The sequence below is a fragment of the Alosa pseudoharengus genome, unplaced genomic scaffold (genome assembly GCF_046254945.1).
Source record: "Alosa pseudoharengus isolate Yale_2024_CS ecotype anadromous, Long Island Sound unplaced genomic scaffold, YU_APseudo_1.1 YU_APseudo_1.1_scf_3, whole genome shotgun sequence".
Lineage (NCBI taxonomy): Eukaryota > Metazoa > Chordata > Actinopteri > Clupeiformes > Clupeidae > Alosa > Alosa pseudoharengus.
Genome location: NW_027468718.1, coordinates 25,607,650 through 25,620,361, shown reverse-complemented (window position 1 = coordinate 25,620,361; position 12,712 = coordinate 25,607,650). Strand labels below are relative to the sequence as shown.

The 12,712-nt window shown below is 41.1% G+C and overlaps 1 pseudogene; it reads left to right on the top strand.

Moving 5' to 3' along the window:
• The first annotated feature begins 241 nt into the window (after positions 1-241).
• LOC143099895 (lactase/phlorizin hydrolase-like) lies at positions 242-10,536 on the top strand (annotated as a pseudogene).
• The last annotated feature ends 2,176 nt before the right edge of the window (positions 10,537-12,712 follow it).

The following is a 12,712-nucleotide window of genomic DNA, read 5'->3' as shown; positions in this document are numbered from 1 at the left end:
CAGCAACCAGCAACAGTGGTGCTTTATCAGTGTTTATATGACTGACATTTGTGTGTTATTGGGAGAAAGCCAATGCTGTCAGTGTTTATGTCATACTATCAGTGTTTAGATGCAAAAGGCATTATCACCACAATCACAATAAACTCTGGGCCTCACCGGTGTAAAGTTATGTTATGAAACAAAGGCCTCCTGCATTGCTATAAATTGAGTGAAAAGACTTAGTTGACTACCTGCAGAGACGATGGTGACAATGTTTCTGCTCACTCTGTGGCTGCTGAGCCTTCAGGGTTGCCATGGGAAGGGGGATATACCACAGGAGTTCATGCTTCTTGCTGGCCCCTTGACCCACAGTTTAGTAAAAGACTTGACCTTAAGTCCCTCTGCAAGCCAGACATTCCCATCTGAGGAGACTCATGATGTATTTGACTGCAGCCATGCACTGCCCTCAAAGCTCAGAGACCACTTCCAGTATCTGCAGAGTCGGGGGGTGACGCACTACAAGGTGCCCCTCTCCTGGTCCCACATCCTCCCCACAGGAGACTCCAGTCGCCCCCTTCGGGACACAGTGAGGTGCTACAGGACCCTTCTGGAGCAGCTGACTGAATCAGGCCTGCAGCCCCTGGTGGTCTTACACCGCTCAGCTGTTCCAGAGGGACTCAGGGCCACACTTGGGGACTGGGACAGTCCTGAACTGCCAAAGGCCTTTGAGAGTTATGCAGAATTTGTGTTTGCAGAGTTCGGAGACTCGGTGAAGTACTGGATCACCTTCAGTCATCTAGATGAGCTGAGTAGTGATGAAGACAAGACCTCTTCTGCGTCTGCTCTGCAAGGTGCCCTCCATGCCCATGATAGAGTGTATCTACTCTATCATCTTATGTTCTTTGTAAAAGGTAAGATAAGAATAATAATGATAATTTATTGAAGAGTTAAAGTATTAATGTGTAAGGTTTTATTCATGCATGAGAATAAAATATGTTTTATGACAATATGCTATATTACAGTAATTTATCAGCATATGCAATATCATTTGTAATGTCAAACACACATACAGATAGATATTTGCCAGTTGCAAGTTATGTTTTAATCAAGGAATATACAGAAATGAATATCACAGACCCAATGTTATAAACACAACTTGACAACCATCACAATGTTTATTTTTATCAATGTCGTACATTTATTTGCTATAAGTCATACTGTAGTGTATAATCCACATAGAGCAGTCTCGAGCTCTTCTTCAGATTCTCAGTGAGTGAAGGATCAACTGAATCTAAAAGCTTATCAAGGTTGTTCAATATGACAATAAAAATCCAATTATCTTTTGTAGGTGGTCAGGTGGCATTTGGACTAAGAGCCCATTTTTATCAAAGAAGCAGCGCTAAAATGGTAAGGCCAAGGTCAAGTTCAAGTTCGAAGTAGTCATACATTTACAAAATCAAATGCAAAATTAAACTTTTGACCCTGTAATTCAACAGGTGAATTCTGACTTTGTGTCGCTGGTGTTTGACTATGAGTGTTCCAGACAAACAAGCCTGGAGGAGCACCTGAGACAGGTAATCGAGGAAATGCCGAAAACTGCCGAAAACTGCCACCCTGAAGTGGATAATTTGGGTAGCAGTAGCACTTTTAAACTTTTTGTTGTTACCAATTCCAAATAAAAGCATTTAATTGCTATCTATGGATTCAGCAGTGAAAATGCTGGTGAATGCAATGAACAGTGTATCAGTCCACATTGTTGCATCTGTGGCCTACTGGTTAGGGAATCGGAGTTGTGACCAAAAGGTGGCCAGTTCCATCCCTGACTGATATGAAAAATGTGGGTGAGGGGAGTGATTGAACAGCCCTTGAACAAGGCACCTAACCCCCAACTGGTCACAGGCGCTGGACTAAGGCCTGCCCACTGCTCCTAGTGAGTTCAAGTGTGTATGTATGTGTGCACACTACCCCTGGAAGGGTAGAATGAAGTGAACAAATTTCCCTACAGGAAATTCCCAACTTCAATGAGGGCATACTAGTTACTGAATGTCCAAACTGAATGTCCAAAAGATACCTAACAGTCTCTGTGATATATTACAATAAATATGGTGACTGGTAATATAACAAACCATTTTAAATTGCCAGATGGATCTATGTGTATTGGTGAAAGAACACAAAGCCTTTCAGCCAGAAAATGTCACCGATTATCAGATCAACTGTTTTTTTTTCTTAACCCTCATTTCTGTGAACACTGCATTTACTGCCCTAGGTGTACAGTGACCTACCAGTGGTCATCTATCAATTCAGTATGAAGAGATGTTCCAACAAGGACAAATATTTACCAACCATTTCTAATGATCTAGGGGGTAAGAATATCCTAATTTTTTAATTAGGCCAACCATCCAATGCACAAAATGTAACCTTATATGCACATAATTCTACTTTAGAATTTGGACACTTTGGAATATGTGGTTGCGTATTTAGAAAATAACTATTCTGTTTTTCCAGTCCTGAAAAACTGGAGAGATGGCAGAGTTTTGGGTTGTGATGTACAAGACTTTCTTGTGAAGCTCAGAGACAACATCAGGTGACCTATCTGAACTGTTTTCAGTTTTCAATTTTCATTTATACGTAAACTCCTTCGGCACTGACAAATTATTTTCTTGACTTCAGATTGACAAGGCATAATGGGAATGCTAAATTGCAAAACAAAAAGTCACTGTCCACATATGAGAACGTCTGGCAGAGTTTTAGCTCTCAGTCCCCATCTGAGCGTGATGACTTCCTGATTGGATCATTTCCTGAGGGCTTTCAGTGGGCAGTCTCCAGTGAGTCTTTCAAAGTGGAGGGCGGCTGGACTGAAGATGGCAAGGGGGAAACAATATGGGACCGTTTTGGACACCAGGGTCATGTGTTTGATAACCAGACTGCTGACCTGGCTTGTGACAGCTACAACAAGGTGGACTATGATGTGTATCTGCTCAGAGGTCTGCTCACCGACACCTTTCAGTTTTCCATATCTTGGGCCCGAATCTTCCCTACTGGCCACAGGGGGAGCCTGTCAGAGAAAGGAGCCCTTTATTATGACAACCTCATCAACACGCTCCTTCAGTCAAACATAGAGCCCGTTGTCACCCTTTATCACTGGGACCTTCCTCAGGCCTTACAAGACAATGGAGGCTGGACGAATCCCACCGTTGTGGAGGCTGAGTGTGATGTGATGTGTGATGTGATATGGCATACTTTGATCTTCGACTCTTTCCAGTTCTTTCAACTATTTTATTCGCACACCAAAACAATAACAAAGCATCAATATTGACTCTGGACTTCTCAGGTGACCCATAACATACTGAAGTCCCATGCTGAGGCCAGGCATGTCTACAACAATAACTACAGGAAACAGCAGGGTGGGAGAGTGGGCATAGCTCTGAACTCAGACTGGGCTGAGCCTCTGACAAATCCTCAGGACACTGAGGCAGCTGGACGCTACCTGGACTTCATGCTGGGCTGGTTTGCGCACCCCATATTCGTGGATGGAGACTATCCAGTGAAGCTAAAGACTCAGATTGAACAGAAAAGGCAGGAATGTCAGCCCGCTGAGGTAGCAAGACTTCCTGTGTTCACAGAAGCTGAGAAACAGCGGATCAAAGGAACAGCAGATTTCTTTGGGCTGAACCACTATACCAGCCGTCTTATAAATGACAGTAGCGGACAGTGTGTTCCAGGACCTCATGGTGTTGGAGACTTCCAGTCTCATGTTGACCCCAGCTGGCCAAGTACAGGGTCTAGCTCGGTTCAAATAGTACCATGGGGACTTCGCCGTCTGCTCAACTACATCTCAGCACAGTACACATTAGTCAACAATGTGCCAATTCACATCACTGGAACTGGGATGCCAACAGCTTACGGTGGAAATGTGCTCAATGACACCCAATGTGTAGAATTTCTGCAAGGCTACATCAACGAGGCACTGAAAGGTAATTTGTTTTTTATCAATTTTTGTCGCTTAACAAAATAAATAGTTGGTTACACTACTTGACAGTATCGACATAAGAGTGACATGACACTGTCATGAACGTGTCATAAACAAGTCATAAACGTTTTTGTTATAACAAGTTAGGGTTAGGATTAGGGTTAGGATTAGGGTTAGGTGTTAGGGTTCATGTGTCATGACAGTGTCATGTCACTCATATGTCGATACTGTCAAGTAAAGTGTTACCAAATAGTTTTTATCATCTGATAAAATAATGTTTTTTTTCTTCATTTAACAGCTATAAATCTAGATGGAGTTAACATTCAAAAATTCACTGTTCAGTCATTAATGGATGGATTTGAAGGTCCACAAGGCTACAGTCAGAGGTATGGTTTACACTATGTGAACTTCGAAGATCTAAACAGGCCAAGAACCCCCCAAAAATCTGCGTATTTCTACTCGGAAATAGTTCAGAACAATGGCTTTGCAGATGTACAAAGAAAAAATGCTGGTTCGATTAGTTTCAAGCATTCTTTAAGCACTCGATTGTCGAGTTTACCATCTTCTGAAGTTCCTTCCAAAGCCAAAGTTGTTTGGGAAAAGTTTTCAAGTCAAACAAAATTCCAAAGAACTCTTTACCACTATGGAACATTCCCTGAAGGATTCCAGTGGGGTGTCTCCTCCTCAGCCTATCAGATTGAAGGTGCGTGGAACACAGATGGAAAAGGACTAAGTGTATGGGACACATTCACTCAGAAGCCTGGGAACACCCCAAACAATGATACCGGTGATATTGCATGTGACAGCTACAATAAGGTGGAAGAGGATCTCTACATGCTTAGGTCTCTGAGAGTGAAGTCCTACAGATTTTCCTTGTCCTGGTCAAGAATATTTCCGAATGGCCAAAGACCTTCTATGAATCAGAAGGGAGTAGACTATTATAATAGACTCATCAATGGTCTCCTTGCCCATAACATCACCCCAATGGTGACTCTCTACCATTGGGACCTTCCTCAGGCTCTACAGGACACTGGTGGGTGGGACAATGCCAACATGATTAACATCTTCAATGACTTTTGTGACTTCTGCTTTTCCACCTTTGGTGACAGAGTCAAGTTCTGGATCACATTCAACCAACCTTATACCATTGCTTGGTCTGGTTATGGACTGGGCCAGTTTCCTCCCAATTCTAAAGATCCAGGAAATGCCCCTTACAAAATTGCACACAATCTCCTCAAAGCTCATGCTAAAGCATATCACACCTATGATGATAACTACAGATCAACTCAAGGAGGACTAGTGTCCATCAGCCTCAATGCAGATTGGGTTGAGCCAAAAGACCCCAACGATCCTCGACAGGTAACTGCTGCTGACCGAGCCCTCCAGTTCCAGCTGGGCTGGTTTGCCCACCCCATCTTCAAAAATGGCGACTACCCTGATGCCATGAAATGGCAAGTTAGCAACAAGAGTGAACTTCAGGACCTCGGAATGTCCAGACTGCCAACTTTCACTGACCAGGACAGGGCTTATATTCAAGGCACTGCTGATGTCTTTTGCATTACCTCCTACACCACAAAAATTGTGCGACATGTGACCACTGCACTTACCCCTCCATCTTTTGACACTGATCAGGACCTTGGGAATGAGGAAGTTCCTGATTCTCCTACCACTGTTATCCATGGGCAAAGAGCTGTGTCATGGGGCCTCAGAAGACTTCTCAACTGGATCAAAGAAGAATATGGAGATCCAGATATATACATCACAGAAAATGGAATGGCTTCACCTCCTGCAGTAACTGTGGAAGATACTGACAGAACATTCTTTTTGAAAACATTTATTGATGAGGCTTTGAAAGGTAAAGATATATATATATATACTTTGTAAGTAAGCATTTTATGAGAGGACTTCTGCTTTAATTGTGTATCTAATTGTGTATTATATCTGTTTAGCTCACAATCTGGATGGGGTAAAGGTGAAGGGCTACACATTGTATTCCCTCATGGACCAATTTGAGTGGCTCAGTGGCTATACACTGGGATTTGGGCTTCATCACGTTGACTTCACAAACCCCCTCCATCCCAGAACACCAAAACAATCAGCTCACTTATACCACAAGATAATTACAGAAAATGGATTCCCAGAAACAATGGTGCACAAACTGATCTATGGCCATTTCCCAGATGGTTTTGCCTGGAGCTCATCAACAGCTGCCTATCAGGTGATTAAAAAAACAATTCTGTAAATATTATTTTTACACTTTTCTACACATATATTTACCATCACTGTTGCACATTGGCATTCAGAGAAAGTGAACACCTCCTATGAAATAGCTGCCACCCATTCGTTCATATTTATGAATGAAGCCCCACGCCCCACACACACACACACACACACACACACACACACGCACGCACGCACACGTACAGCAATACAGCTTTTGCCTTAAGGCCTACTTAATGATAATACAATTAGGGAATTGGAAGAAATTAGAATATCCATTCCATCTTTTTTTAATGCATCTTCCTTGGTCTACGTCTTTACCCTTTGCATCCCCAAATAACATTTCATTAGTTTGCCCATCAGATTGCTTGAAATGAATCACTGAAAATAAGCAGGCTCGGCAGCTGGTCCAGGAAAGGCCTAATTAAACAGAAAATTAAGCATTATTAATTTGGTCAATGGTGACCTGTTTGATATGAAACCAAATTATGCAAAGATCCATCGCCTGTTCATGTGGATACATAAATGGTGGCCTTTAGTGATTTTAATCTGCTCTTTCCTGGATTGCTATCAACCTTACTTGTAGCCAACATTACTTTGGACAAAAGCATCTGCTATACAAATATGCATAATAAATATGCATGATATGACCTTCCCATGTTGTTGTTAGATCTGTTAAAAATGTCTGTTAAGTAAGTTATGTGAAGTCTGCAAATGATTTAATTGTTCATTATTACATTTTCCTCACTATTAACTCTCAGACTGAAGGGGCCTGGAGATCAGGTGGAAAAGGTCTCAGCATATGGGACAAGTTTTCTCATCTTGCTGGAAAGATTGGAAATGATGACAATGGAGACATTGCTTGTGACAGCTACAACAAATACATGGAGGATATATCCATGCTGAAGAGTTTAAACGTGGGCCATTATCGCCTCTCCATAGCCTGGGCCAGGGTTCTGCCCGATGGCACTACTAAAACCATTAACCAGGCTGGGCTCAACTTCTACCATCGTCTGATTGATGCGCTGCTGGCTGCTAATATCCAGCCTCAGGTTGGGACTTTTTTCCCTAGTTTCCACACTCAAACACACTTTACAATTTTACAATGCATACACTAATTATGCATGCTTGAAAAAAATGTGTGTCCCTTTCAAATCTATGGACTGAATTGTTGGCACAACCATCACCCACCAATGAAATGGTTAATTCATTTTAAATCCATTTTGAATCCATTTTCCTAAATAAATGTAACATTACTATGCTGGTGGCTACTTTCTCATTTGTTTTTCAGGTGACCCTGTACCACTGGGATCTTCCCCAGGCTCTGCAGGACATGGGCGGTTGGGAGAATGCTCAGAGCGTTCAGTGGTTCAAGGACTACGCAGATCTCGTATTTAGTCACCTTGGAGACAAAGTGAAATTCTGGATCACCTTTAATGAGCCCTGGATTGTAGCTGCTATAGGATATGGATATGGCACCTTTGCACCAGGTACAATATTTCACCAGAAATGTATGTAATTATGTTTATGAGATATGAAGCAAAAAAAAAAAAACATTTTGTAGGTCATTTTAACATTTTTTTAAAGGATTTATTTAATAAGTTTCAAAAACAGTCTGGCATCATATTATTATGTGTGACTCCCTTATTTGTTACTACTTATATATTGTAGTCATTACATTACATCAATTGCCATTTAGCAGACATTCTTATACAGAAGGAGAACTATGTATGAATTGCCAATACTATTACCGTAAGTATTGGGTGAGGAATTGATCATCAAAGTGCATCCTGCTCTGTTCCTAACAATTCACAGTGCTTTTATAATGTTACACAGGGGCTAGTGTAAAACAATACTTCACAGGGGTGTAACAGAGTAAAACTGACCATGTTTTGTTTGATTTGGTTTAATTAGGTTTCCTTCCACCTGTTGCAATAATATTTGCAACATGTTCTGAAAACATTGTCTGAAGTTGCATGTTGAACTCATGACGGTTGTTTTTTCTTTATAGGTATCAGTGACAGACCAGGTACAGGGCCTTACATCGTTACTCATAACATAATCAAATCCCATGCTGAAGCCTGGCACGTGTACAATGATAAATACCGTTCCAAGCAAGGGGGCATAATCTCCATCACAATCAATCATGACTGGGCATACCCTCACAATCCATCAAAACAGGATGATTTGGATATGGTCAAGCGTTACAACCAAGTAAGGAACAGCTTATTGTATTCTTTAAACTTATATGTTTTGTTGAAGACATTTCACATAGTCTTTGTGTATTTGGCAGTTCTTCATTGAATGGTTTGCTCATCCAATTTTCAAAGGGGATTATCATGAAATCACGAAACGTGTTGTTCGAGAGAGAAGCCTTGCGGCTGGTCTTCCCAAGTCTAGGTGAGAATACAATGTGCTGTACCAGACCATTTTAATGCCTCATTTTTCATACACAGCACCATCTATGTATGGTTGGGAACTTATAGACTGTGTCATGCACATGTAGGTTTAAAAGCCCCTCTGCATGACCCACCATGTTAAGGCTGGGGTCCCCACCCACGTCCTGTACAACTAAATGAACTGACAGAAGCAATGAGATCAAAAATGATTAAAACTTTTAACAAACCCATGACACGGTAGTGCTGATCCGACTTGCAGGACACACTGAATGATTAGAAGCCATTCCTGTGAGCCGGATCTGCTCCAGAGTTGTATGGGATCATCTTTGGCCTATGCCACATGCTTATTTTAAGCAGATTTCAAGAAAATTGGGCCTATAGTTTTCACATAATCCTGATAAAAAAATAACCAACGGACCAACAAACAAACTGACAGGGGTGAAAACATTACTGCAAGGAGCTGATTCAAAGTATATGGATGGCCACGGAGTTGCTAGGATACTTTGAGGATAACTCATCATTAGAATCAGTACAATTATGGTCAGCAGGAATGGTGGTAACATTCTCATGTATTAATGTATTACCAGAGGCTGCACATTAATGTTAATAATGTTAACCTTTGGGGGAAACCTTACTTTTAAAGATATAGCCTGTTATGTTTTATCTACATGCTTTTTATTGAATTCAGTTGGATGGTATATCTTTTCAATGGTCACATTCTCTCTGACTTTTACAAGGCTTCCAGAATTTACACCATCTGAAATACAAAGGATCAACGGAACTCATGACTATTTTGGATTAAACCACTACACGTCAATCATGGCTTTTAGAGCGGGTTATAGGATTGACGTTCAAAGCTATGACGCGGATAGGTAATAAAACCTCTAATAATAGCTATATTCCCCACAATTCAGCATTATTCATTAACTTGCTATTCTTGCAACGTCACCTAGGGGCACCGCAGGCATTTATGATTGGTCCTGGCTGGAGACAGGATCTGGGTGGCTCAGGGTCAGCCCGGATGCCTTCAGAAAGCTCCTGAATTTCATCAAGGATGAGTATGGGAACCCTCCCATATTTGTCACAGAGAACGGTGTCTCCGAAGTAGGCCCTGTAGATCTCAATGATATACACAGAATCCACTACTATGAGAATTACATCAACCAGGCCTTGAAAGGTACATTGTTAATATAGTTTCTTTTGAGAGTGTGAATTTGTTCACTTTCCATTTAACAGCCAACCACAATTTGCTATTAATCTAACTTGCCTACTTAAAACACACAAGACACTCTACAACCACTCAGTCACAAAAATAGGCTCAAATGTGGTTCCAATATCTGTTTCAGCATACCTGATTGATGGTGTAGATCTCCGTGGCTACACAGCATGGTCCCTGATGGACAACTATAAGTGGGCCAGTGGATATTCAGAGCGGTTTGGCCTCTTCTATGTAAACCGTTCCGATTTTTCCCTGCCTCGTGTTCCCAAAAGATCTGCACAATGGTACACCTCTGTCACCCGCTGCAATGGATTCCCAGACCCCTCACAGGTTCCTCATGAATGCCTCACTCCTGAGACTCAAGGTAAAAGCTGACATTGTCCACTGTCGAGGTTTATCAATAAGAACTTAAGATAAAGATTACCCACACGTCTTTGACTGGCGTCAGTGATCATGACCATAAAGAATTAACGGGTCATTCCTGTATTATCACAGCTGTATAGGTTCATCATAATTTCTGAATATAGACTGAATCAAATTATTTTTTTTCAGTCGAGCTTGCAGTGGTGTGGTTTCTGGGCATGGAGGTGTCGATTCCTGATGCTGTGACGACTCTGAATGTTCTTTTCAGCCTCTCCATTATTGGTGCTGTAGCCGCAGCTGTCATGACCTATCAGTGTTTCAGGGCCACTAAGAAGTCAAAACCTAGAGAACTGAGAAGTGTGGAACTCCCTTCTTTTAGTCAGTGAAACACAAACACACTAAGTACATATTCTTTTTACAGCACTGAATCAATGCCTAATTATTTTCTCTAAAACAAATAGTTCAGTTGTTACTGCTGAAAGTATCTGCCTAGAGAGTCAATTCTGAAGAAGAAAAAAACTAATTATATTATTTTCTTTAAAGATTATACATACATTAAATGGTAAAATAGCTTGTATTATTATATAATTATTGAGATATCATGTTTTCATACACGACTTGTACATTGATTAAAATTCTCTCTTTTATATGTCCAAAATCAAGAGCGCTAAAGCAGTCATTAAGTTACTGTCAATAAAGTGTATGTTCAAAATGATGGTGTGAGATTTTGTAGCAGTCAGTTACAGAAGAAAATAATTGGTATCATGAAAAAAGCTTTACATTTTACATGGAAACATATAGCAAAAAATCAAATGATCATCTAATGTAATATAATATTATTAATGGACTTTAGGGAAGCAAATCACCTCATTGATGTGGTGAACCAATAAAGACAACTGACACTGTGTTTCATAATTCATCTATTGATATCTTTGGTGATTCATCTTGAGGCAACTATGACTGCATTTACATGGATATTGAGTATCCTGGTTATTAATGGGTTTTTAAGCTTTCGGATTTTGTGTTTGCACGTAAACATCATATCCCAATTTCAGAACCCTTGATAAACCTAATCCTAGTTTTGAGATATCTGGTTGTGTTAGCTGGAGTAGGCCTACACTACTCCAAAAGAAACTGGGATATGGAAGCAAGTATAGGCTGACACCTTATCACAGTTTCTGACAGTTGCTGACAAAGACTAGAATATTACTGCCAGATAGTTTGCTGATTATAACCAAAGACAACAGAGCAGCACTTTCTGGAATTGAGAATACAGCAATACAATTCAATTCAATTGAAAACATTTTACTCATCCACAAGGGATACTATTGAGGGCTTTTGCACACCTCCTTGGGATGGGTGCTTCGGAGAAGGACCACAGGGTCACTAATATCAAAGGAAGCAGAAAGCTCCCGCACATTGTCTTAATTTCCAATTGTAGCTTTTGATTGCGACGTTTTGGTCAGATGACCTAGCCTGGCGGGCCATCCTATATCATTGAAATGTATAGTCTGGAATCGAACCATTCACCTCGCTTAATCCAAGGGGCGGGCAGAGAATTGTCTTTCAAACTGCCTAGGCATGCAATAGGCCAGCGCTAGATAGATAGATAGATACTTTATTGATCCCCAGGGGAAATTCAACGACCATATCCGTATCCGGTCGGCAAAACGGCAAATACATCCTTCTTCGAAAGGAATGACTTAAGTGCATTGTGTTGCTCAACTCAAAAGTCCAACTCCTCCAAAGTTGACGCCAACACCGATTCAAACAACCGATCAACCGATCGTTATCCTGTTAAGCCCGCCTCTCTAACAAAATAGAGCGATGTGATTGGATGACGTCCACGGCGTCAGCCAATAGAAATCCCTACTAGACGTACAGGCTGAGCAAATTAATTTGCCGCCGCTAGGGTGCGTCTAGATTTCTAGGCTACAGATGACCATCATCAGGCAAAAACTTTCTATAGAGTTGTCTTGTCATTCAGTGATGTCAGAGACTGAAGAGTATGGCCTGGCCAATGATTTTAGAGCATGTGTTCACAATGCTCTGGAGGTGTTTCTTATTTTTGATTGAGAGGGAGTAAAACCAGTATTAATAAAAAGGTCAATATGCTTTTAATAAAGGAAGTGTAAAAACCATTGAGAATGTTTCCAAAGGAGTGTAGCTTCCGCAGCTGTTTACATTTTTTAATGATCACATCTGTGTTAGAGTCAAAACGCAGTTTGTTATCGATGACAGTGCCCAGGTATTTGTATTCGTGTACAACTTCAGCTGGCTCCCCATGGATTGTAGTAACAGTCCTGCATCCTCCATGCTTGGTGAAGTGAATAAACATTTCCTTGGTCTTCGTAACATTTATCTTCAAAAAGCCATTCCACATACTCACTGAGGACAAGCCCATGATCTTGGACAGAACCTGATAGCAGGGAAAGGAGAACAGTGTTTTCAGCAAACTTCACTACCCACTGAGCAAAAAGTGGTCCAAAATGTGTCAAAAAGACATGGCCGCCGTACTCCAGCAGACGTCCTCAGAGTAGCCACAATGAAAGTTTTTGATAC